Source organism: Mustela erminea, chromosome 8 (assembly GCF_009829155.1).
Source record: "Mustela erminea isolate mMusErm1 chromosome 8, mMusErm1.Pri, whole genome shotgun sequence".
NCBI lineage: Eukaryota > Metazoa > Chordata > Mammalia > Carnivora > Mustelidae > Mustela > Mustela erminea.
In genome coordinates, this window is record NC_045621.1 from 50,631,306 (window position 1) to 50,657,579 (window position 26,274).

At 36.7% G+C, this 26,274-nt stretch overlaps 1 long non-coding RNA gene across 1 annotated transcript in view; it reads left to right on the forward strand.

Moving 5' to 3' along the window:
* Window positions 1-9,289: 9,289 nt before the first annotated feature.
* LOC116596909 overlaps window positions 9,290-26,274 on the forward strand; it is a 31,470-nt gene continuing 14,485 nt past the window's right edge. Inside the window, exons 1-2 of the long non-coding RNA XR_004288359.1 lie at window positions 9,290-9,322; window positions 15,877-16,006. This is a non-coding gene — a long non-coding RNA (uncharacterized LOC116596909). The remainder of the gene's footprint in view (window positions 9,323-15,876; window positions 16,007-26,274) is intronic.

Genomic DNA, 26,274 nt, shown 5'->3' on the forward strand with positions numbered 1-26,274 from the left:
GCATGAATTCCAAGGAACCAAGGCTATGCTGATCTGTAGGATACTAGACCAAAGGCGGAAATTAGCAACTCTTGCATCTGTAGAAAAGATCATTTTGCACCAGGGCTCATTTTCAGAGAGCTGCAAAGGGGGGGAATGGTGAAGGTGCTATAAGCAGAAGATGGCCTCTTAAAATTCTCTTTTCCATAAGGCAGTCTCTCCCTTTTACTTCCATGATTCATCTCAGTTCCTTTCCTCTCCTTGCTTTCTCTTTTTTGCCCTTTGTCACGTCTCCTAACTCCTTCTTTTCACTCTTGGATCACCCCCATTTGCTAGGCATATTATGCAATAGAAGTATATTCAGTATATTTTGGAAAACTTTGTATTTTCTCTTTATTGATTGCAGCAGTAGATTATTTTATATGTAGGTGATTATAGACCCAGGTTTGGCTAGAAGAGTCATGATTTATGACTCTCGTCCCAGAGAAATTATCAGTAGCAGCCCTGTCCCTTTTAAAAGTGTCCCAGATTATATGATGAATTATAGTAATATTTTTCAGAAATTTAGCAGTTGTTAGATGTCATTCCCCAGTAGCCTAATGGATAAGGCATTGGCCTCCTAAAATGTAGTTACTTAATACTATCATGTATCTGAAACTGCTTCGTTTTTCCCTATCATACTCTGGTGGGCTGGCTCATGTGGGTCAGTGGTTCTCAACAGAAATGAAGTTTCTGCTCTTCTAAAATATTTTGCCAAGTAGACATTTGTTCTAATGACAACAGCTTACCTTTGAGAGATAGAACATTAATGTACTGGCAGCCACATGCCCCTTTCAGTAGGTTCATTTGGAAGAATTAAAATATTTAGAAACAGGATCTCCAGGGAGCAGAAGGGAGGTGTATTTCAATCAGAAAGGAAGATGCCAAGCACAGGCACTTGTGTGGAGGGAAAGCCAAATGTAGGGGCTGGAACAGGACCTAAAAGCTGAAATGCACTGGTGAGAGTGGATGGAGTCAAATATGAAAATTGAGATTAGGAGGAATGCAAGGCTAAGTGACGTAGCAGTTTTGTTGAAGTGGAAAATACCATTATCTCTACTGTAAGTGAGTACAACAAAACAGTAATACTGCAGTGAAACACAGATTGGCAATAAATGGCTTTCTTTTCTGCTATAAATTCCTTTGATTACAGCTTAAGAACTAAATCTTGGTCAATTTATTGTTCTCACAAATCAGTTTCTTACCTCTGTCAGATTTCTGCTTCAGGGAATAGTTAGATACCAAGATATTTATGGAGGGGGATGGTGAACCTTGTTCATAGTATCATTGGCCACATAGACATCCTCTAAGACACACTTGTTCTTGTTTATTTTTTGGTCCTTCTGCTTCTTTGGTGCCTGCTCTCATATCTGTATTCAAATCTTTCCAGTCTTTGGCCACAGAATATCATCCGGCTGCCCTCTTGGATCTGGGTGTTGTAGGGAAAGCTCAGTGAGCCTCCCTGAGGCTATCTGCCTAAGTACTGTGGGTAGCCATCTTTATGCTTCTCTGTCTATTTCAGATGCCATGCCAAGAAGCTCTTTAGGGCTTGCTACTTTTTTGGCATGTAAAAAAAAATTTTTTTTCTTAATTTTTGTTATTCTTAAAATTTATTTTTATTTATTTATTTTAAATTTTCATGCCAGTAGAGTTAACATACAGTGATCTATTATAGAGTGCTTTTTAGGTCTCCTCTCTGGTTTTTTCCGTACACATGTCAGCTGCTTTAGCTTTCCTGAGCCCTGATCCATATTTTTGTAATCTAGAAATACTCCTCTCCTCTAGTTGGGTTTTATATCCATTCAGAAAGTAGGGTGATCATGGAGCCCACCTTGTTTGCACCCCTTCCTCTAGGAAGTATAGGCCTCCTTTGCTTCCTGTCCAAATTCTGAAAACAGTTACTTCATGTATTTGACAAGATGTCTAGTTATTGCTGGAGGGCAAGTCTACTACCAGTTACTCAATCAAGACAAGAAGTGGAAGTCTATGATTATCCCTTTTTAATTATGCTTTAGGTACAGATTCTGTTGATAGATAGCTCACATGTCCCAGTGTCCTCTCTGCTGGTTAGTTTATTGAAAACTACCACCACTTTATATGTGGTGGTAACAACTTGATTGCTTGCTGTTTCCTGAATCTACTTCCGTTGCTACTTCTCCATGTTCAAACATAGTTTCCTGTCTAGTTTTGGGAATACTCAGATGATAGTTTTTGTCTTTAAGCATCTGATAAATGGAACCTTACAAAGTACTGTGATATAAAGTCAAATAAGAAAAGTATGCGGTGAAGCCTGGAACTGAAAATGTTTGAAATGGGTCTAAAAACCAAGAGTAGAATAATTAGGTTTGGTTCCTGGTAGCCAAAACCACACACTTATTGTGTGTCCCAATTATGTCACACATCATTTCAAGAGTTAAAAAAAAAGTAGTTAAAAGTGGTCTCTTAAAAACAAGCCTTCTTAATGAACGTACTTAATTTTTTAAATTGTATAAATCAGGGGCGGGCAAATTATGGCTTGTGGGCCAAATCTCTCCTGCTGCCTGTTTTTATACAGCCTGAAAGCTAAGATGATTTTTACTTTTTATAATGGTTACCTACTAAGTGGTTGTATAAGTACCTATATAATATTTTTGGTGTTGTCTCTTGACTTACAGAATCTAAAATATTTACTGTGTGGCCCTTTTAGAAAATGTTTGCCGGGGCACCTGAGTGGCTCAGTAGGTTAAGCCTCTGCTTTTGGCTCAGGTCATGGTCTCAGGGTGCTGGGATCGAGCCCCCCATCGGCTCTCTGCTCAGCGGGGAGCCTGCTTCTTCCTCTCTCTCAGCTCCCTCTCTACCAACTTGTGATCTCTCTCTCTGTCCAATAAATAAATAAAATCTTATAAAAAAAAAAAAGAAAAAAGAAAATGTTTGCCAGTCTTTGGTCTTAAACATTTTCCCTGTCCATTCTTCTCTACCATCCATTTAACTAGTATTTATTCAATGCCTTACCTTATGCAAAGTACATGACTGAGATAAAAACTTGAATTAGGCAGAGGACTTTCTTTAAAGGAGTTCATAATTTATCAGTGAAGCTAAGACATGAACATGAGTAGCAATGAAAGAGAGTTCAATAAAAGAGGACTCTGGGAAGAGAGGAAACAGCTTAAGAATCATATTTCAGAAAAGAATTGCTGACATTGGAGCTGGGGAAATTTGGAGAATCTCACTGGAGGAGGTGGGATTGCAGCTGGCTTAGGGAAAATGGGTAGGATTTGAATACACACAAGTAACTACATTCTAGGAGGGAAACTTCATTAAAACTCAGCCCTAGTTGTAATTCATAAAATGTGCTACAAGCTTGCTCTTTGAGTCTGAGTCTTATCCTCAGAAGGGCAACTAACTGATGGTTTGGTTTTTAGAAGAAAACGTTATTTTCCTTTGATACAAATTTTCCCCCTGCATTCTTACTTCATTTTTCCCCTCCTCTAGTCAATATTTAGCCTGAGTATCAATTAAGAACTTCTCAAACTCAACACACACAAAACAGATAATCATGTCAAATAATGGGCAGAAGGCATGAACAGACACTTCTCCAATGAAGACATACAAATGGCTATCAGACACATGAAAAAATGTTCATCATCACTAGCCATCAGGGAGATTCAAATTAAAACCACATTGAGATACCATCTTATACCAGTTAGAATGGCCAAAATTAGCAAGACAGAAAACAATGTGTGTTGGAGAAGATGTGGAGAAAGGGGAACCCTTTTACAGTGTTGGTGGGAATGCAAGTTGGTGCAGCCACTTTGGAGAACAGCATGGAGATTCCTTAAGAAATTAAAAATAGAGCTTCCCCATGACCCTGCAATTGCTCTACTGGGTATTTACCCCAAAGATACAGATGTAGTGAAAAGAAGGCCATCTGTACCCCAATGTTTATAGCAGCAATGGCCATAGTCACCAAACTGTGGAAGGAACCAAGATGTCTTTCAATGGAGAAATGGATAAGGGAGATGTGGTCCATATACACTATGGAGTATTATGCCTCCATCAGAAAGGATGAATACCCAACTTTTGTATCAACATGAATGGGACTGGAAGAGATTATGCTGAGTGAAATAAGTCAAGCAGCAAGAGTCAATTATCATATGGTTTCACTTATTTGTGGAGCATAACAAATAACATGGAGGACATGGGAAGATGGAGAGGAGAATGGAGTTGAGGGAAATTGGAAGGGGAAATGAACCATGAGAGACTAGGGACTCTGAAAAACAATCTGAGGGTTTTGAAGGGGCGGGGGGGGGGGTGGGAGGTTGGGGGAGCCAGGTGGTGGGTATTATGGAGGGCATGTATTGCATGGAGCACTGGGTGTGGTGCATAAACAATGAATTCTGTTATGCTGAAAAGAAATAAATTTTAAAGAAAAGTAAAAAAAACCAAAAAATTTAGCCTGAGTTTCCTTCTTGAAAGTCTAAGGGGTTAGGTAACAGGTTTGGAGGAGCTGGTATCCTAGCCAGTTTTTCAGACTTGGGATACCAGTATGTTGTGGAGGGAGACAGTATTTTGTGCTCTCATCTCAGATTAGAAGAGTTTTGGCCCAGTGACTCACCACATCACTCTCTTGTATGTCTGTGTTCAGCAGGGAAACTCTGCCAAGTTTTTTTCCTCTAACTGCACTCTTTCTCTTCATGGGGATCCATGGCCAGCACCATCCTTTTTCGGAAGCTTTGCCAGCCTAGTAGCTCTTCTAATGGTGGGGGAGGGAGGAAAATCGGATTCAACATTCATGATGTTTAGAAATTGCTTTCTCCCCTGTAAATAAGCCTCTTAATGGTAGGACCAAAGAAATTGATATGAGCAAAAAGAGAATCTTTATTTCCCTGTCTAATAGAGGTCTGAATACACAATGAGGGACTGAAATAAATACTGTCATTCATCCTAAATGAAATGAACATAACCTGAAAATAATTTTCTTACAGATCAAAGTTTTTAAAGGAGAGTTGGAATATAAAAAGATTATTCAAAGGACTGAAATTCATGATATTGAGCTTTCTTATGAAATAATCTTTTAATACGATTTGGGATGATGGCACGGTTCCTGATTGATGAGTTGGAAGTAAAAGAATAGTTTTGTGGAGGCTGTGAATGCAGTAATTTTCACAAGAAGAGCTGTTCGATTATACTACCTTTCCTTTGAGGTAAAAGTATTTGTTGTTACTAAAGACTAGTCATCCTTGAATTTGTATGCTGATTAACAAAGTCCCTGAAATTAAACTCTATTCAGGGACATATACAGCAGTACTCACTAGTCACAATAACTGAATAATTTTCATAATGAGTTGAATGCATTCCTACTTGACAGTCAGAATAGTGTGTCTCCAGATCACATAGCACTGCTTTCATAACACTTTGATATTTCTTCTGTGGCCTTTGCAGTTAAGTTTGGATAATTCTATGTTGTTTTTATTTAAATTTTATTACAATCTCATATTATGGTCAGACTGGCTTATCCAACAGAAGGATAGTGAGAACTGGGTTGGAAGTTATATTAAAGAATGGCAGAGGCACTGGACTCGAATCAGATCAGATTGAATATTTGGGGGGAAACTTCTTACCTTTATTTGGCAACAGTAAAAATTACTTACATTTGCATACCACTTAAAAATTTATTCTGTGTTTGTCATATTCCTTTAGTCTACTCTTAGTTGCAAATGGTAGAAACTTAACAGAGCTTGTTAAGAAGAAAATGTATTACCTCACATTGCTGAATAGTCTAGAGGAATCGGTCTTTAGGAATAGCTTGTTAAATGTTTTCAACTATATAATTAGGGTTTTGTTTCTGTCCATACCTTGGCTCTGATTTCCTCTGTGTCTGAGTTTTATTCTACAAGGTGGTAAGGTGACCACTGAGAATTCTAGGCTCATATGGTCCTTACAGCTTAATATATAGAGGGAAGAGGGACAGTTCTAAACATCTTCCCACAGCTCTGAAAGTCTTCCCAGAGTGTGCCTTCCCAGAGGCAGGCGGGGACTAGGACATCAACTGTCTAAGCCTGTAGTACATGCACGCCTCCAAGTTGTGGTATATTGATGTGTTTTAGGAGCAGGCGCTTCCAGATTGATTCATTAAAAGTCAATTAGCCAAAAGAGTAATGAGCAATTCATTGAGTTCATTTTCTTTTAAGAGTTTATTTTTTAACTGGATTTTATATTGCATTTGTAATGACGCTTTAAAGGCTATTCAGTTTATCTTTGCCTTTATTTCTTACTTCTGCAGCTAGAGATGGAGAGCCGGAGAGGTGGGGAATGAGAAGCATGAAGGAAAGACAATGACTCTATCCTGCCATTGCTTTATTAGGAGTGTTACTTCATTGGGGATTTTATTTGACAGTTCTAAGGTCTGAGACTTGAATGACTTCATTTGTTAGCACTGAAGTATCCTAGCTAAGTGAAGCCTGACTCATTGGTGGATAAATCCCATTGACATGTTTTCAAGAATTGAAGTGCCTAGTCCCAGAAAGACAGAGCACTCACAGGGGACAAATTGGGACTTGACCACTAGCACAGTACAAGTGCTTTGTTCATCTGTCATATCTTGTATGACATGTGGATTTTTGTGATACGCCATTAAACAATTTGAATGAAATAAGAGCAAAGTATTTTAGCAAGCATTTTCTAAAGGTCTTTGAAGATAAGGGTCAAAAAAGGAATTGTAATGATTTCCTGTACCCTCAGTCTTGAGCTCTGTCCATATGCAAACACACTGTAAAGGTATCAGGCTTTTAGAACAAAGAGAAAGATATAGAGAGGAGGATAACATTATAGGGTACTTTGTACTCATAGTAAAAAAACTGCTAGGGTGTAATGTGAAGAGCATTTAATTAGGGTGAAAACATCAGGATTTAAGTCCTATTTTTGCCCTGTTCTACCCTTTTGATTTTCGTTATATTTTAACTTCCTCACCTTCGGTTTCCCCAACGATATAGCAGATTAATGAAGATCTTTTTAAAATGGTTGCCCATAATAGCGTTGTGAGTGTTACAATGACAGGAAAAGATAAGACGAAGCAATTGATTTACTATTCAGAAGAAATGAGTACAATTTTCTCAATATTTCCAGTGTTCTTGTCAATGACTTGGAATAAAGACTTACTTTTTCTCCCCTACAAGGACATTTCTAATAAAATACATTTTAGGAGGGTAGGTGACTATCTCTTTGTCATTGGTTATTTAGTAGCGACAGTGGGACTTAGAGCTGACTGTTTTCAAAAGGTATTCCTTTATATTGTGGAGTACTTTAAGCCTGCATTATGCCAAATAACTATCACTATCTCTTGCAGAAATAGCAGTGCCGTGTGTAGTCGCCGTTTGAAATATCAGTGGCTATCAGTTAAAACACCTGGGATGTCTTGAGACATATTGCTGTGTGGGGGCAAAAACCCATTTTGATCAGGAAATTACACCTTGAGGAACTATTCGTTATTATAGATATTTCTTAAAGCCAAATTACACTTTGTGGTTGCACACAGGTCAAAAAAATTCCACTATCAATGCGATTCTAATATGTGATGCTCTAGGGTTTATTTTTCCTGAATTTTCAAAATTGTATTTCTATGCTTAGCATCCATTTCTTTGCTCTGTGCTCTGGGGCATCATATTATGTCTCTCTGTCTCACAGATCATTTTTGTGGAAGTGCAGTGATTAATGAGAACAATAATCAATTAAGGACTCATTTATTACACTCTATTAAGCCAGTGATCTATTGACACTCACAAGATATGAACATAAAGTACAATTTAGTGTTTAAAATAGTACAGTGAATTGAATTTATCGTGGAATGTTAGCTTATTGGAAGGGTTGACAAAGAGGATTATTTTTTGTGCAACATAAGAAGAGTGTCTTATATGAACTTTGGCTAGGAGAAATATGCATTGAAGAAAGTGGAATGCCAACAACTTAATATAAGAAACTACATTATAGGGGCATCTGGGTGGCTCCGTGGGTTAAGCCTCTGCCTTTGGCTCAGGTCATGATCTTAGGGTCCTGAGATCAGCCCTGCATTGCGCTCTCTGCTCAGCAGGAGCTTACTTCCCCCTCTCTCTCTGCCTGCCTCTCTGCCTACTTGTGATCTCTGTCTGTGAAATAAATAAATAAAATCTTAAAAAAAAAAGAAACTACACTATAGAACTATTATTCTGCTTCACAAAACTGGAAAACAGGAGAGAAGGAAAACTTATTACATGTGTATTGGTGGAAGACAGTAAATCATTCATTCAGTTGGTATTTGTGACATACCTGTTATGTGCCCTGTACTGAGTGCTAAAGATCCAAAAAGATCAAAACACTCTTTTCATTCCTGATGGGTACTCTGCTTCGCTTTTACAAGTGTATTTGTATAGCTAAATCAGACCCAGTGCTATTGCACAAGCATTATCATCCCTCCTCCTTTAAAAAAAAAAAAAAAAAAAGCTACTCTGTGTGAGTGTTTTCATACTTATACTTTCTCTTAGTGACGAATGTCGCAGATGTCTCCGAATACTTGCTATCAGAAGTCAAGCTGTGATGAACATTTTGTCTGAGTTTCTCTGAGGTTTGTATTCAGGATTGGTCATACGACACAATTTTATGCTTTTTGGAATGTCTGCTCCAGTTTCCATTTCCATGAGCAACGGATGTTAACATTTTTTATAGCCTTGCTAGCACTTGCCATTATTCATGTTCCAATTTTTCCTTTCTGATGACTGTATAATAGTATTTTACGTTAGTTTTTATTTGCTCTCTCTGATCCTTAGAGAGGTTGAACATCTCTTCACATTCTAATTAATCATTTAGGCTTCCCCATTAGTGAATTTCCTTTGACAACTCTTAGACCATTTTTCTATTGTGTCTAATATTTTTTGTTTTTTAAAATAATTTATAATACTTTATTGTGTACTATAGCAATTAATCCTCTGTCCAACCTAGGTATTTCAACTATTTTCTTCTAGTCTGGAATCATTCTGCCACTTGTTCAAATGAAGTCTTTAACTTTTATGTAGAATATATATCCATTAATTTTTCTTATGATTTGTGCAGTGGAGGCCTTCTTTATATATATAAAACAATCCATCCTTAAATCTTCTACATGGGTCTTTTTAAAAAGGTTTTATTTATTTGTTTGTCAGAGAGAGTGCACAAGAGCACAAGCAGGGGGAGCAGCAGAGGGAGAGGGAGACGGAGACTCCCCACTGAGCAAGGAGCCTGATACGGGACTACAGCCCAGGACCCTGGGATCATGACCTGAGTTGAAGGCAGACACTCAACCGACTCAGCCAACCAGGTATTCCTTTACATGGCTTTTTATATTTATTTTATTTTTTAGGTTTTTTATCAATTTAGAGTTCATCTACATACATGGTTTAGGAAGCATCCAAACATATTTTTCTCCATGTAATAAGCCAGTGTTCTCAGTACTATTTACTAAATTATTAGCCCATTTCCTATTGATTAGTGATCCCATTACATTCCTATGCTAACTTTGCATTTATGTTGGGTGGTTCTAGACTTGCATTTCATTAGTCTCCTCATCTGTTCCTGTATCAATATCACCCTGGTTTCATGGTTTTAAAGTGTGTCTTAACATTTTGGACATCATTTGAGAATAGGTATAGAATGAATATGAGACAAGGTTATTATACCCAGGTTATATTTCTTGGCTACAAAATGGGCCAAATTTCTTGATTTTGGTGATTATGTAAAGTGAATGTCCATGACATGGCACCAACTTATTTTTATATGGTGCAGCAGCGGGTGGGAGAGGGAGGATTTGTGAAATGCCTATGTGGAAAGAGCAAATTAGAATAACTGGGACAGAATATTAACAGTTGGTGAATTGAGATAAAGAGAGCATATGGCTTCTTTATTCTATCATTCTCTCTATTGGAAGCATGAAACTTGTCAAAATAAAAATTTTTAGTAACAAAAAAAATAAAGTATGTCTTAAAATCTGGAAAGGTAAATACTCCAAATTTGTTCTTTTAAAAAATTTCATAGCTAGTCACAGATCTTTATTGTTCTATGTAAATTTTCAGTTCGCCATGTCATATTCCAAAATTATTCTTTCTAGGATATTGATATGAGTTTTATTGAATATATACATAAATTTGGGAGAAAACTGACATCTTTAAAATGGTTCGTCATCCTAGAAGGAGCTAGAGGGTATTGTGCTAAGTGAAATAAGTCAGTCAGAGAAAGACAAATACTGTATGATTTGACCTCTATGTAGAATTTAAGAAACAAAACAAATGAGCAAAGGGGAAAACGTGATCTTGGATTTTAAATACAGTAAATTCACTTTACTTGTTAATTTTAACAGTTTAAGAGTTTGTTGATTTTGTTGATTTTCTTTTACTTAGTTGTTATCTGCTAAGACAAATACATTTCCCTTTAAATTCTTTCATGTGGAGTGCCTGGGTGGCTCAGTGGGTTAAAGCCTCTGCCTTCAGCTCAGGTCATGGTCTCAGGCTCCTGGTACTGAACCCCACATCAGGCTCTCTGCTCAGCTTCTCCGCGCCCCCACCCCCCTGCCTGCCTTTCTGCCTCCTTGTGATCTCTCTCTGTCAAATAAAGTCTTTAAAAAAATAAATTCTTTCATGTATTTTATTTTAATAAAGTAATTAATTTATTTACCAAGATGTCTTATACCATATTGAATAATAAATAGCAATAATAGTGGGTATCTTTGCCTTTTTCCTGAATTTGAAGTGTGATAATTAGAAATTATCTCTAATTTTGATGTGGACTTGTTTTATCATATTTAAGAAGTTTTATTTTATTCCCAATACTTAGTAGTATGTTTTAAAATAATACATTTCTATTGAAGCTTATCAAGTAATTTTGGGGACTATAGTGTGAACACTCTGGAGCAACTCGTTAAGAATTTGGGGTATAAATCATGCTGGGTTCTGCAGCCAGACAGCAATCATTAAGAGTCTGGCCACTTAATTAAGGTTAATAGAGATTGTAGATCTAATCTCTTACCCACTTTTGTTCTCAAGAATGCTTGTTTAAAGACCCTAATTTTTGACATGGTGGTATAGTGGGTCATTATGGATCAACAAGGCATGAAAATTTAATACTAAATGTTAATTCTTCTTGGGACAAAGCTATTCATAATTGGGACTGACATAAAATAATTTTAATACTTCTGTCAATATCTTTTGTATATTTTGGCAGAAAAGGTAACCCTTTTAAGTGGAGTTTTGATTGCTCTGGGTTTATACTTAATAAAGTAAAACCAAGTGTGAGGAATATAAACTGTACAGAAGTTTGTGTGACAGAAAAACAAGCTCATTTTAAAATTATGTTATCCTGTTGCTGTTTTAGTTTGATTAACTACGATTTTACAATTACAAATGGTTTATGAGTTGTGATCATTGCTCAGGAGAATGTTGTGAGATTATGAAGAATTCTTCAAGTTTTTTATTTGAAAAAGAGGGAAAGAAACATAGGAATTCTGTGGAAAATTTCATTTGTAATCTAGAATCAATTAGTAATTTTGGTGATGGCCATAAAGACTGCAAGACCATAAGAGGAAGGATTTAAAGTTTAAAACATGCTAGGTACTATGCTCGCTTTGGCAGCACATATACTAAAACATGCTAGGTACTAGCATCTTAGAAATAATGATGTGTATCTCAGAAAGAGAGAATCTTTTTTTTTTTTTTTCACTCAAGGTCATTGACTCTCTGATATCTGAAGCACGAAAAACAGAGGTTCTTTCTGAAAACTCTGATGGCACTTTTTTTAAATCATAAAAATCGAATTTGTGATTCTGGAACCAACTATAAATAACTTCTTTTGGGAATTCAGGATCACTTGTGGGAAATATTTTGTTCAATGGCCTTCTCCTTATTTTTTTTCTCTAAGTGAAGCTACACTTAAAAAAAATTCCAAGTTTTTCTTTTCTTTTCTATTTGACATTGTTCTGTTAAACTCAGGAGCAGTTCAAGTGTGAGAAATAGAAAATACTGGAGTTAAAAAATATGACCTGGTTCTTCTCTTTTTTTTCTTTTGAATAATTGGCATGGCTCAACTGGGACTCAACAAAATTAAGGGGTTTGTACCTTACTCTCCATTTTATGCTTTTCCTTGTAATAGTCTGCCAGGATAAAAGTACAAGTCATGTATGAATGATAAGGTAGGGATAAGAATATCATAAATATTGTACTAACTGCTTAAATTTCTTGCTTACTTTTGTATTTCCCATTTGGTTTGAGGTGGTTATTTAGCCAGAAGAAGTAGTGGTAAATATAAAAATTAATCAGAAAATAACATAGGAAATCCTATAAACAAAATACGAGTGTCAGGAGACTGAACTGTGGGACTGTAATACAATTTTATCAACTTTGTAGTAGTTTTCATATTTTAAAATGTAGTAGAAATGACGATTATTTCCATTCCCAAATCACCAGTGTAGTTCAAGTAAGAGGGTGTTACTTTAAGGATATCTGTAAGAGGAATGGAGACTCAGTCTAAGATGGGCAGTTTGGTAAGGGAAGGCTTTCTCAGCAAGTGTGATTGTGGAGCTTTGCTCCAAGGTGCTCTCCCCATCGGCCAGTGGCGCTCAGCCTTTCCATGCTCTGGCTGCTCAGCTCTTTCAACTAAACCTGCTCCCTGTATTATGGTTCTCCTAAGCATCCTCCACGCACTCCTGTCTCCTTCTTCCTGCCTTAGTCTGGCTTCCTGTCCTCCCCTTTGCCCCATTGCTTCTACGTGAGCATTCTTGTACTTTCTGACCATGTTTCCTTTTTCCAGAGTAAGAGTTTAATGGACTCCATTAAGCGTTTTACAACAAGCCAACTTATGGGTCACTGAACAGCTAACAGATGGTGTCACCTTGGGTCAGATACCACCGGTTTTCCCATTAGGTGCGGTGCAAGGGAGATAGAGGAGGTGGGTTATGTGGTGTAGAATATGGCGTCCATTGAGGAAGGAAAAGCACTAGCATACTGCATCAGCAGGATTTCCTATAAGGGTTGATAGGCCTGATGATTGATGAGTGTAGTGTGGCAGCAAACCACGGACTCTCATGATTTGTAAGGAGGAGCAAAGCCATTATTCTGAACATTATGGGAGGCGATATTCTCAAAAGACTCCCACATAGCAATATAAACATCCTGAGAGCTTTGCTGCTGGAATATGATCCCTAAAGAAAGCAAACCCTTTCATGCAACCTACAGCTGTTAACAGTTGGTGGAAAAGTTCTCTTACAGTGATCTACACTGAGGGGGTGGTTTTATTGTATTTTGAGTTTATCTGTTTTGGGAGACTGTAAAACTAATATTGATTAGTTTTACTACATAAGCAAAGAAAGAGATAGATGCCTTGCAACTTTTCCTGTGCTCCTCAGTTATCATATGTTGTGTGATTTTCTTTCTCATCAGTAGGCATTTGCAGACTGATCTATGATAATTAAATGTAGATTAAAATGTGACAGGATTTAATATAGACGTCGGCACTTCCAAGGAAACTACAATTAGTGAAGCTTACATTCCAGACTCTAAAAAATGTAGCAGAATGCCATTTTCTCATCAATTAGCTCTGAGCTTTGGATTTACTCATGGTTATAGAAGTAAAGAGAATTTTTCTCAGTCCACTGGAAATGTTAACATGGAGTTAAACAAAATATAGAAATCATTAGATGAGTCAGCAGCCTTACTTCAGTTTAAGACGTTATAAATATCTGGAAGATTTTCAAAATTATTTAGGATGGGGCAGTTGGGTGGCTCAGTTGGTTGAGCATCTGATTGCTGGTTTTGGCTCAGGTCGTGATCTCATGGGTCATGGCACTGAGCGAGGCCTCAGGCTCTTCATTCTGCTGGGCTTGAGGATTCTTGTCCTCTGTCCCTCCCTCGAGTCATGATTTTGTTTTCTCTCTCTTTCTCTCTTTAAAAAATTATTTGGGACAAGTTGGGTGATACTCTACCAAATTTTTGGTTTACTAAACTTTAGTCATTTTAAAAATAATGTGCTTTTCAATGATTCATTTGTTTAATATGTAAGAATTTAATATGAAATCTTCTAAAGTATTTCTTTTTTTAAAATAAACTTTCTGTACTATCCATGAAATAGAAATAAAATGAAAATCAGCAATAAATCAGTAATAAATCCAAAACCCTCTTTACTAGCCATTTGCCAAAAATAAATCAGTAATAAGATGGGAAGCTAGTTTTCAGTCTGTTGACCAAATTCATCATAAGTTTACATAAACATTATGCCAATTAATGTTTAAAGTTTTGAAACTTTACCTAGACAGTGTTGTTGTAATATATTTAATACTCTCTAACTTGCTTCTTTCACTGAACATTAGTTTTTTGAGATGTATTTACACAATTTAGTTATAGATAGCTATAATTCATTCATTTTTACTGTTATATAGTATAATATACAATTCCACAATTTATCTGATTTGAAATTGCTTTCAGTTCTTTGCTACAATAAACATTTTTGTGTTTTCCTGTGCATATATGAAAGAGTTTCTCTAGGAATTCCCTTAGAATTCTCTAGTTTCTTGTATATTCTTGGGAGGAGGAATTGCTGGATGGTAAGCTAAGCATATTTTAGTCACCTAGATATTGGGAAATTTCACTGATTTATACTCCCACAGGTACTATAATAAGAATTCACGTTTTCTCACATTTATTAAAACTTGAATAAGTTTTACTGATGTGACTGATATGAAAGGTCAATTTCTTTTCATTTTTTGAAAAAGATCTTATTTATCTATTTGAGAGCAAGACAGTGAGGGAGAGCATGAGATGGGAGAAGGTCAGAGGGAGAAGCAGACTCGCCATGGAGCTGGGAACCTGATATAGGACTTGATCCCAGCTCTACGAGATCATGACCTGAGCCGAAGGCAGTTGCTTAACCAGCTGAGCCACTTAGTGCCCAGTTCCTTTTCATTTTTATTTCTCTAATTGCTAGTCAGAACAGGGAACATTTCTTATGCTTGTTAACCATGTGGATATCTTAGTTTGTAGTTCTATATATCCTTTACCATTTTAATATTGTGATTGTGTTAGTTTAAATTGATCTATAGGAGTTCTTTCTGGATTCTGAATAGTCATCCCATGTCATATATAATATGTATCATAATAATTATAATTTAATATCTATATATTATGTAATATATAATATGTATATTATATAATTTTATGTATTTGCATATGTAATATCTTCTCCCAGACTATCTTCTCCCAAACTCAAAAGAGAAGTCTTATTTGGGAGAGTATTTAATTTTAAATTTGTGAAGTGTTTCCAATTTTATCACAGTTTTTGTTTAATGCATCTTGTTTAGGAACTTATCTCTAACAATGAATTCATTAAAAATATCAACTATGTTTATTTCCAAAAGTATAAAATTTACTTTTCACAATTAGTTCTTTAGCCCACTTGGAAAATTTTTTTCATGTGATCTAAGGAAGGATCTAATTTTATTTTTATTCATATGGAGAGCGTATTTCCCCAGTGTCATTTGCTGAATATTCTATCATTTATCTAGTGTCTTGAAATGCTTCCTCTGTCAGACACCAGGTACCTCAAAGTAGAAGGGGGGCAGTTTCTAAGTTCTCTTTTCTGTCCATTGGTCTTTTTGCTTTCTCTACATGAACACCACACTGTTTCAGTTATACTAGCTTTATAATGTGGGAGTGGGCACTCGGCTCGATCTTCAAAAATATTTTGGCTATTCTTGGTCCTGTGTTTTTCCATTTAACTTTTAGAGCCCACTCATCAAGGTCCATGAAAACCATTGCCGTTATTGGATATGATGTATCTGCCCATTTATTTAGGTCGGTTGTATTTCTCTCACAAAGTTTTAAAATATATCTTCAGAGAAGCTTGGGAATGACCGGAGAAGAAAGGCATGAGGTGTGAAATGGAGGTGCTGAGTGAAAACAGATCCCAAGAAGAACTTGCTGTGGTGGTGACCGGATTGAAGAGACAGGTGGAACCAGGAGGATGGGTAGGAATGCATACGAACAAATAAAAGCAGAAACAAAAACAAAAGCCCTAGTTTTTATGAAGTGAGAAAATTTCCTTAATAACATATTATCATCAATTAAAGACCAAATGTAACTACTTTTTTACTTTGGATACTTCAGACAAGATTCTGAATGGAAAATATATACATAATGGATTATTTTGCTTTGGGAAACTTAACAAAGACCACTTACTTGAAAGCATTTGATAGAATGAGAGCACGGCTCTCTTGCAAGCACAGCTCACCAGGTAAACATATCATGTGTTTGGAGAACCTAATCCTTTTTTTCCAGAGTCCGATTAGAGAAGACAGAGTTGAAGGAATTTAGTGACTGGATTTTTTTTTTTTCTTTTTTTGAGAGAGAGAGAACTGGTACACAGTAGAGAGGGGTAAAGGGAGAGGGGGAGAGAGAATTTTTTTTTTTTTAAGATTTACTTATTTATTTATTTGACACACAGAGAGAGATCACAAGTATGCAGAGAGGCAGGCAGAGAGAGAGGGGGAAGCAGGCTCCCTGCTGAGCAGAGAGCCTGATGTTGGGCTCTATCCCAGAACTCTGAGACCATGACCTAAGGCAGAGGGTTAATCCACTGAGACACCCAGGCACCCTGGGAGAGAGAATTGTAAGCAGGTTCCATGCCCAGCGCAGAGCTGAGTGGGGGCTCGATCTCACAACCCTAAGAGCATGACCTGAGCTGAAATCAAGAGTCAGTCACTTAACTGACAGAGCCATCCAGGTGTTTCTAAATATGTCATTTCTGATTGAATACAAATGCATACCAATAGCGCCTTCAAGTTATAGATTTGTGAATGTCACTGGCTTATCAAGTATCAACAAATTAAATGTTCAGGGGCTGCAAATGAAGTAAGTATTTAAGGATTCTTGAGCCAAGCATTGTAAGTTCCCATCAATCTTTATACTATGATTTGGGGATAGAGATGGCAGATATTGAAACAGCAAAGAATAATGCAGGCAAACAGTTAAAATTCGTAGTTTTGCATAGTGTTTACCTCACTGAAATAAATCTGACATTTGATATATGTATCTGAGATGCCTTTATGGTTAATGAAATTTCCCAGTTTTTGTTCGGAGGTTTTGGCAGTAATACATCTTGTACATAGTGTTGGAGGAAGTTATTGAGAGGGTGTGATTGCTGGTTGACCAGTGAGCTGGACCTGGGCAATCAGAGCCTCCTGACCCCTTCCCCCATGCTTAGAATATACGCTCTCTCCATTATTGCCATGGTGAGGACCATTTTCAAGGACACAGCCTTCAGAGAGCAATGTGTGGCTCAGACCATCTGGATCGTGTATGTGACTAAACCCCATAGACATCTATATAAACCTTTAAGATTCTGGAGGGCGGGTGCCAAGGTCTACACATCTTGCAGCTTCCCAAGACAAGCCTCATAAGTTCCCTTACTTATTAAATCTGCCGCCTACCAGTCTGGAATGGTCTGCCTCTTTTTTTCTGTCTTTTCTGCCCTCCGTGTAAGAGAGCCGGTTTGCAAACCCACACATAGTGGGGCCTTAATGAGTGTTTTTGGATTAAATAAAAGAAGGAATGAAATAGATTCCACCTGTTTATTGATCAGGTAAATGAGGGATGTATAAATGTCTTCCTCCGCAGGCATTAAAACTGAGGTAAATTATTTAGTAATCTTAGGTGATTTAGTGGTAGGACCCAACTCAAGCAGGAAAATGACCAGATGAATGTCTGTGGTCCCTTCTGTTCCCATGCTTCTGAATAGCATCTACTAAACTGTAATATTCAATTATAGCTCAGAACTAAGTTTCACTTGAATATTTTCCCTAAGGAAATCTAACACTTTATTCTACTGTCTTCCCTAAATTTAATAAATGTGTGATGTGATTGCTTTTTCTTTTAAAAAAAAATCTTTTTATACTAGTGGGTTGTTCAACCTGCTCCCACAATGACATTTCTGGGATATTTTCCAATCTTTTCTTCCTCTTAAAATAGACTGAGACCTTATGTTCCATCTTGGAAAGCATTACATTTATCTGCTATTTGGTATCTGAACTATGCATTTTCAATGCTGCCGAAAGGCAATTCTCTGAAAGACATATAGTTGTTTTCCAAGTTTTATCTGGCTTGAATTCTACATAAGCTTGCAAGTTTGTGTTTCTAATGTTTTCTGTTCCGGTGTGTAAAGAAATATGACTTCTTGCAGGAGTAATGGATAGGAATAGATAAGATATAGCTAGTAAATATTGTTGGGGAAAATTCCCAAGGAAATCTCAGGAAATCCTTTCTTTTTCACATAAAGATCCTAAAAATAGGAAAGGTTTGATAATTCCTGAGGCTTCAGAGTCAGTATCTTCATAGACAAAGGAAAAGGTGAAAACATTGCTATTGTAATATCCAGTGATTTTTTTAAATAGCTGCCAGAGCCTCTAATGAAACAAATACATGAATCATATGGGCCCATCATGAAAAATATTGTCAAACTCTGTAAAATATAGGTATTCATAAGGTGTGGTCAAAAACTCAAATTAAGGGAGGATTACTCTTTCCAGAAGTAAATCAATTATGGTATATATGTGAAAATAAATTTGAGTTTCTTTAGATTCTTCACATGATAAAAACAGATAATTTTCCCAAAGTGAATGTACATTTTTGTCTTGACTACAAGTATTCCTCAAAATGAGCATTAAAGAGTACCTGTATTAATGATATCTGGAATGTGGGTGAAAAATGCACACTATTTGGTTTCATAAAGTAAAAGAACCTGTGCATCATGGTGGAATTTCAAGTAACCTGGAAAACAAATAAATACAGAACCCCACTGAAAATCCAAAAAACCATTTTTTTGGTTCTGTTTTAAATGAAAGCAGTTTTATCAAATTGCGTTCTCATAGTTAGTTTACAAATTACATATTAAAATCCTCATGTTATTAATAAATGGCATTTTTTTTTCATTGTGGAAAGACTGTCTTCTAGGGAAAAATAAATCTCAATGAAATTGGTCTGATACTTTATATTTTTATAGGTTTGATTTGAAAAAATATATAATCTGACTCAGTAATATAGACCCTGAACAATTTTCAATGCTCAAAATGCCAAAAAGGATTTAGGAATTATTGTTCCTAATGCTAAAACTCTTCTTCTTTCAGTTTATTGAGATATAATTGACATACAACACTGTATGTTTAAGGTGTATAGCATAATGACTTGACTTACACATATGATTACCACAATAAGCTTAGTTAGTATCCATTAGTTAGTAACTATATTTAACACCTGTCATGTCCTATGAATACAGAAAGAAAAAAATGTTTTATACCTTGTGATGAGAACTTTTATGATTTATTCTCTTAGCAGCTTTCTTTTTTCTTTATTTTTAAAGACATTTACTTATTTGAGAGAGAGAGCAAGCACAAATGAGAAGGGCACAGAGAGAGAGAGAGAAAAAAATCTTAAGCAGACTGTGCTGAATGTGGAGTCTGCTCTGGGGCTCCATCTCATGACCCTGTGATTGTGAACTGAGCTGAAACCAAGAGTCGGATGCTTAAACGGCTTTGCCACTTAGGCACCCCTCTTAGCAACTTTTTTCTTTCCTTTTAAAAAGATTTTATTTATTTATTTATTGAGAGAGAGAGATTGGGAGAGCACAAGCCAGGGGAGGGGCAGAGGGAGAAGCAGACTCCCCACTAAGCAGGGAGCCCTGTGAGGGGCTTGATCCCAGGATCCTGGGATCATTACCTGAGCCAAAGGCAGACACTTAACTGAATGAGCCACCCAGGCATCCCTCACAACTTTCAGACATAACCATACAGCAGTGTTAACTCTCGTCATCATGTTGTACATTACCTCCCTAGTAATTACTTATCCTTTTTTCTTCCAAATTTTAATTTACATTCTAGTTAGTTAACATAGAGTGTAATATTCGTTTCGGGAATAGAATTTAGTAATTCATCACTTACTTGTAACACTCAGTGCTCATCACAGAAAGTGCCCTCCTTAATGCCCATCACCCATTTAGCCCAACTCCCACCCACATCCTTCCACAGAGAACCCTCTGTTCTCTATCCTTAAGAGTCTCTTATGGTTTGCCTCCCCCTCTCCTTCTCTCTTTTTTCATACACACACACACACACACACACACACACACACACACCCCTCATCTTCTTTATCCGTTCATCAGTCTATGGACACTTGGGCTCTTCCCATAGTTTCTATTATTGATAATGCTGCTATAAACATTGGGGTACATGTACCCCTACAAATCTGTACTTTTGTATCATTTGGGTAAATACCTAGTAGTGCAATTTCTGGGTTCTAAGGAAGTTCTTTTTTTAACTTTTTGAGTTACCTCCATACTGTTCACCAGAGTGGCTGAACCAATTTTCATTCCCACCAACAGTGTAAGAGAGTTCCCCTTTCTCTGCATCCTAATCAACATCTGTTGTGACCAGTGTTGTTAAATGTAGCCATTGTGAAAGGTGTGTGGAGGTATCTCATTGTGGTTTTGATTTGTATTTCTGATGATGAATGATGTGGAAAATCTTTATTTAAATAGATTTTATTTATTTATTGAGAGAGAGAGCATGAGAGAAAGAGAGTGAGAGAGAGCACAAGCAGTGAGGAGGGGTACAGAGAGAAGCAGGCTCCCCTCCAAATAGGGAACCCGATGTGGGACTCAATCCCAGGGTCATGGGATCATGACCCAAACTGAAGGCAGATGCTTAACTGACTGAGCCACCCAGGTACCACAAGAATCGTTTCCTGTGCCTATTAGCCATCTGGATTAATTCTTCGGAAAAATACCCATTCATGTCTTCTGCCCATTCGTTAATTGGATTCTTTGTTTTTTTGTGTGTTAAGTTTGGTAAATTCTTTATAGATTTTGGATACTAGCCCTTTATCAGATACGTCATTGGTAATATCTTCTTTCATTCCACAGGCAGCCTTTAGTTTTGTTGATTGTTTCCTTTGCTGTGGAGCTTTTTATCTTCTTGAAGTCCAATAGTTCGTTTAGCTTTCATTTCCCTTGCCTCTGCAGGTGTTTCTAGTAAGAAGTTGCTGTGGCTGAGATCAGACAGGTTGCTGCCTGTGTTCTCCTCTAGGATTTTGATGGTTTCCTGTCTCACATTTAGGTTTTTCATCCATTTTAAATTTATTTTTGTGTATGGTGTGAGAAAGTGGTCCTGTTTCATTTTTCTGCACGTTGCTTTCCAGTTTTTCCAATACAATTTGCTGAAGAGGCTGTCATTTTCCAATGGATATTCTTCCCTGCTTTGTTGCAGATTAGTTGACCATACAGTTGAAGATCAATTTCCGGGTTTTCTCTTCTGTTCCATTGATCTATATTTCTCTTTTTGTGCTGATACCATAATGTATTGATGACTACATCTTTGTACTATAGCTTGAAGTCCATAATTGTGATATCTCCAGCTTTGCTTTGCTTTTTCAAGACTGCTTTTGCTATTCAGGATCTTTTGTAGTTTTGTACAATTTTAGGAATGTTTGTTTAAGCTCTCTGAATGCTGATGGTATTTTGATGGGGATGCATTAAATGTGTAGATTGCTTTAAGTACTATGACATTTGAACAGCATTTGTTCTTCTGATCCACACGCATGGAATGTTTGTCCATTTCTTTGTGTCTTCCTCAATTTTTTTTTCATAAATGTTCTATAGTTTTCAGAGTACAGATTGTTTATCTCTTGGGTTAGATTTATTCCTGTGGTTTTTGGTGTGATGTAAATGCGATTGATTCCTTGATTTCTCTTTCTGTTTCTTCATTATATATATATCATATATATATATATCAGTATAGAAATATATATATGATATATATAATATATATCAGTATAGAAATGCAACAGATTTCTTTCTTTTTCCTTTTTTTTTTTTTAAAGATTTTATTTATTTACTTGACAGACAGACATCACAAATAAGCAGAGAAGCAGGCGGGTGGTGGGGAAGCAGGCTCCCTGCTGAGCAGAGAGCCTGATGCAGGGTTCAGTCCCAGGACCCTGGGATCATGACCTGAGCCGAAGGCAGAGGCTTTAACCCACTGAGCCACCCAGGCACTCCTTCTTTTTCTTTTTTAAAAGATTTTATTTATTATTTGTCAGAGAGCAAGAGAGAGAGAACATGCACACAAGCAGGGGAAGAGCAGGCAGAGGGAGAAGCAGGAGCCCCACTGAGAAAGGAGCCCCATGTAGTTGGAGCAAGGAGTTCCAAGGAGCCTGGGACTCTATCCCAAGACCCTGGGATCATGACCTGAGCTGAAGGCGATGCTTAACTGACTGAACCACCCAGGTGTCCCAAAATGCAACAGATTTCTGTACATTGATTTTATATCCTATGACTTTGCTGAATTCATGTATTAATTCTAGGAGTTTTTTGGTGGAGCCTTTCAGGTTTTCTATGTACAGTATCATGTTGTCTGCAAATAGTGGAAGTTAGACTTCTTTCTTGACAATATGGATGCCTTTTAGTTGTTTTTGTTGTCCAATTGCTGAGATTAAAACTTCCAGTACTATGTTAAATAGTAATGGTGAGAGTGGACATCCCTGTCTTGTTCCTAACCGTAGAGGAAAAGATCTCAGTTTTTCCCCATTGAGGATGATATTAGCTGTAGGTCTTTCATGTATAGTTTTTATGATGTTGAAGTATGTTCCCTCTAACCCTATTTTGCTGAGGGCTTTTATCAAGAATTAATGCTGTATTTGTCAAATGCTTTTCTTGCATCTATGGAAGGGATCATATGGTTCTTACCCTTTCTTTTATTAATGTGGCATATCATGTTGATTGATTTGCAAATATTGAACCTCACCTGCAGCCCAGGAATAAATCTGACTAGGTCATAGTGAGTAATTCTTTTAATGTACTGTTGGATTTGATTTGCTAGTATTTGTTCAGAACTTTTGCATCCATATTCATCAGGGATGAATATGTAATTCTCCTTTTTAGTGGGGTCTTCATCTGATTTTGGAATCAAGGTAATGCTGACCTTGTGAATGAGTTTGGAAAATTTCCTTTCATTTCTGTTTTTTGGAATAGTTTGAGAAGAATAGGTATTAACTTTTCTTTAAATGTTTGGTAGAATTCCCCTAGGAAGCCATCTGGCTGTGGACTTTTGTTTTTTGAGAGATTTTTGATTACTGATTCAGTTTCTTTGCTCCTTATGGGTATGTTCAAATTTTCTTCTTCCTGTTTCAGTTCTGGTGGTTGGTATGTTTCAAGGAATTTGTGCATTTATTTCAGATTGCCCAATTTTTCAGCATATATATTTTTCGTAATAATTCTCTTCTAATTGTCTGTTTTTATGTGGTGTTGTTTGTGATCTCTCCTCCTTCATTCATGATTTTATTTACTTGGGTTCTTTCTTTTTCGATATTGATAAGTCTGACCAGGGGTTTATCAATTTTATTAATTATTTAAAAGAACAAACTCTTAGTTTCATTGATTGGTTCTACTGTTTTTTGTTTATTTATTTCTATATCATTTATTTTCATTCTTATCTTTATTATTTCCCTTCTTCTGCTGACTTTAGACTTTATTTGTTATTCCTTTTCTAGCTCCTTAAGGTTAGGTTGTGTATTTGAGACTTTTCTCTGTATTGCTATATACTTTCCTCTTAGAACTGCCTTTGCTGCATCCCAAATATTCTAGACCTTGTGCTTTCATTTTCATTTGCTTCCATGTATTTTTTTAAATTTCTTCTTTAATTTCTTCTTTAATCCATCCATTTTTTAGTAGGATCTTCTTTGACCTTGATGTGTTTGTGGTCTTCCCAAATTATTTTCTTGTGGTTGGCTTCAAGTTTCATAGTGTGGTCTTAAAATACGCATGGTATAAATTCATCATTCTGTACTTGTAGAGAGCTGAATTTGACCCAGTATTTGATCTATTCTGGAGAATATTCTATGTGCACCAGAAAAGAATATGTATTCTATTGCTTTAGGATGAAATGATCTGAATATATCTGTTAAGTCCATTTGGTCCAGTGTGTCATTCAAAGCCACTGTTTCCTCATTGATTTTCTGCTTAGATGATCTGTCCATTGCTTGGTATAGGGTGTGAAGGTCCTCTACTATTATGGTATTGTTATCAATGAGTTTCTTTGTGTTTGTTATTAAGTATTTTATATATTTGTGTGCTCCCAAGTTGGGGGCATAAATATGTACAATAGTTAGAATTTCTTGATGGATAGACCCCTTAAATTGTGATAAATTTCCCTTCTTCGTCCCTTTTTACAGTCTTTGTTTTAAATTGTAGTTTGTGTGATACATGTATGGTACTCTGGGTTTCTTTTGAAGTCCATTAGCATGATAGATGGTTCTCTATGCCCTAATTTCCATCTGAAGGTTTCTTTAGGTCCAAAATGAGTCTCTGGTAGGCAGTATGTAGATGGGTTTTGTTTTTATTACCCATGCAGATATCCTGTGTCTTTTGTTGCAATATTTAGTCTATTTACATTCAGAGTGATTATTGAAAATATGAATTTAGTGCCATCATATTACCTGTAAAGTTGGTGTTTCTGGTGATCTTCTTTTTTCCTTTTTAGTCTTAGTTGCTTTTGGTTTTTTTTTTTCCCCCACTTAAGGTGTCCCCCTTAATATTTCTTGCAGGGCTGGTTTAGTGATTTAGTCATGAACTCCTTTAGTTTTTGTTTGTCTGGGAAACTTTTTACCTCTCCTTCTGTTCTGAATGACAACCTTGCTAAAGTATTCTTGGCTACATATTTTTCCCATTAAGCATGTTGAATATACCATGCTACCTTTCTGTGGCCTGCTAAATTTCTGTGGATGGATTTGCTGCAAACCCTGATCTGTCTTCACTTGTAGGTTAAGAATTTCTTTTCCATTGCTGCTTTCAGGATTCTTTCCATGTGTATTTTGTGAATTTGACTATGATATGTATTGATGATGACCGGCTTTGGCTGAATTTAATTTTCTCTGTACTTCTTGAATTTCGATGTTTGTTTCCATCCTCAGATTAGGGAAGTTTTAGTTATAATTTGCTCAAGTAAAAATTCTGCTCCTTTTTCTTTCTTTTCTTCTTCTGAGATTCCTATGATACAAATGTTATTACACTTTAAGTTGTTGCTGAGATCCCTAAGTCTATGTTGGTGACCCAATACCTTTCTTTCCCTCTTTTTTTCAACTTTTTTATTTTCCATAATTTTATCCTCTGTATTATTGATTTATTCCTCTGCTTTGTCTGTCCTCACTGTCATTGCATCCATTTGGTTTTTCATCTCAGTTATAGCATTTTTTATTTTGTTCTGACTAGTTCTTAGTTCTTTTATCTTTGCAGTATGGGATTCTCTAGTATCTTCAATGCTTTTCTCAAGCCCAGCTAGTATCCTTATGATTATGCTTTTAAATTCTAGTTCAGACATCTTATTTGCATCTGTTTTGATTAAATACCTAGACATGAATTCTTCTTGTTCTTTCTTTTAGGGTGAATTCCTCCATCTTGTTATTATTTTTGGCTCATTGTATATGTGTATGTATGTGTGTATATTTGATTGTTAGGAAAGCTTATATTCCTACTCCTGAAAGGAATGGCTACATTAAGAAGAAGTCCAAAAAAACCAAACCAAAGCAAACCAAAACCAAACCTAAAAAATATAAATAAATAAATAAATAAATAAATAAATAAATGAATAAATAAATGGAAGCTAGATCCTAGTGTCTTTGGTCTGCTTGTTAAAGGAAGCTAGATCCAACTATATATATTTATAATAAAAAGAAGCAAGCCCTATTTCCCCAGAGCTGAAGTTTTGTAGTGCTCTATGATCAATAGACTTGGTGCATATGAGGGGTTTGTGATGGTCCTCTGGGGGAGGAGCCTGTAGCTCCAGTTTTCAGGCAGACTTACCCTGGTGGAGAGGCACCTGCAGGCACAGGGTGGTAGGGCTTGGTATAAGTGGCTCCAACCTCTGTTTTGCTCACTAAAATCAGTCTGCACTGATGGGTGGGGGTAAAAGTGGCATTGCTCAGCTCTCCTGTCTATGGGGCAAGGAAGTCTTTTTTGCTACTCTTTAGGAAACTCTCACAGAAGAGCAAACAATCATCTCTGTTTTGTCCCTGGCTTCTGCCAGATCCCTGCCTTCACCCTGCCTGAGCTGTCCAGTTGCCAGATGACATAGCACTCCTGTGTTTTATCTCGGGCATGGGGCTGGGTTTCTAAACTACAAATTTTAGAGATACACTGACACAGCCCCTCAGGGATCTTCTGGGAGGGTTTTGCTGTGCTCTGCCCCATGCCAGT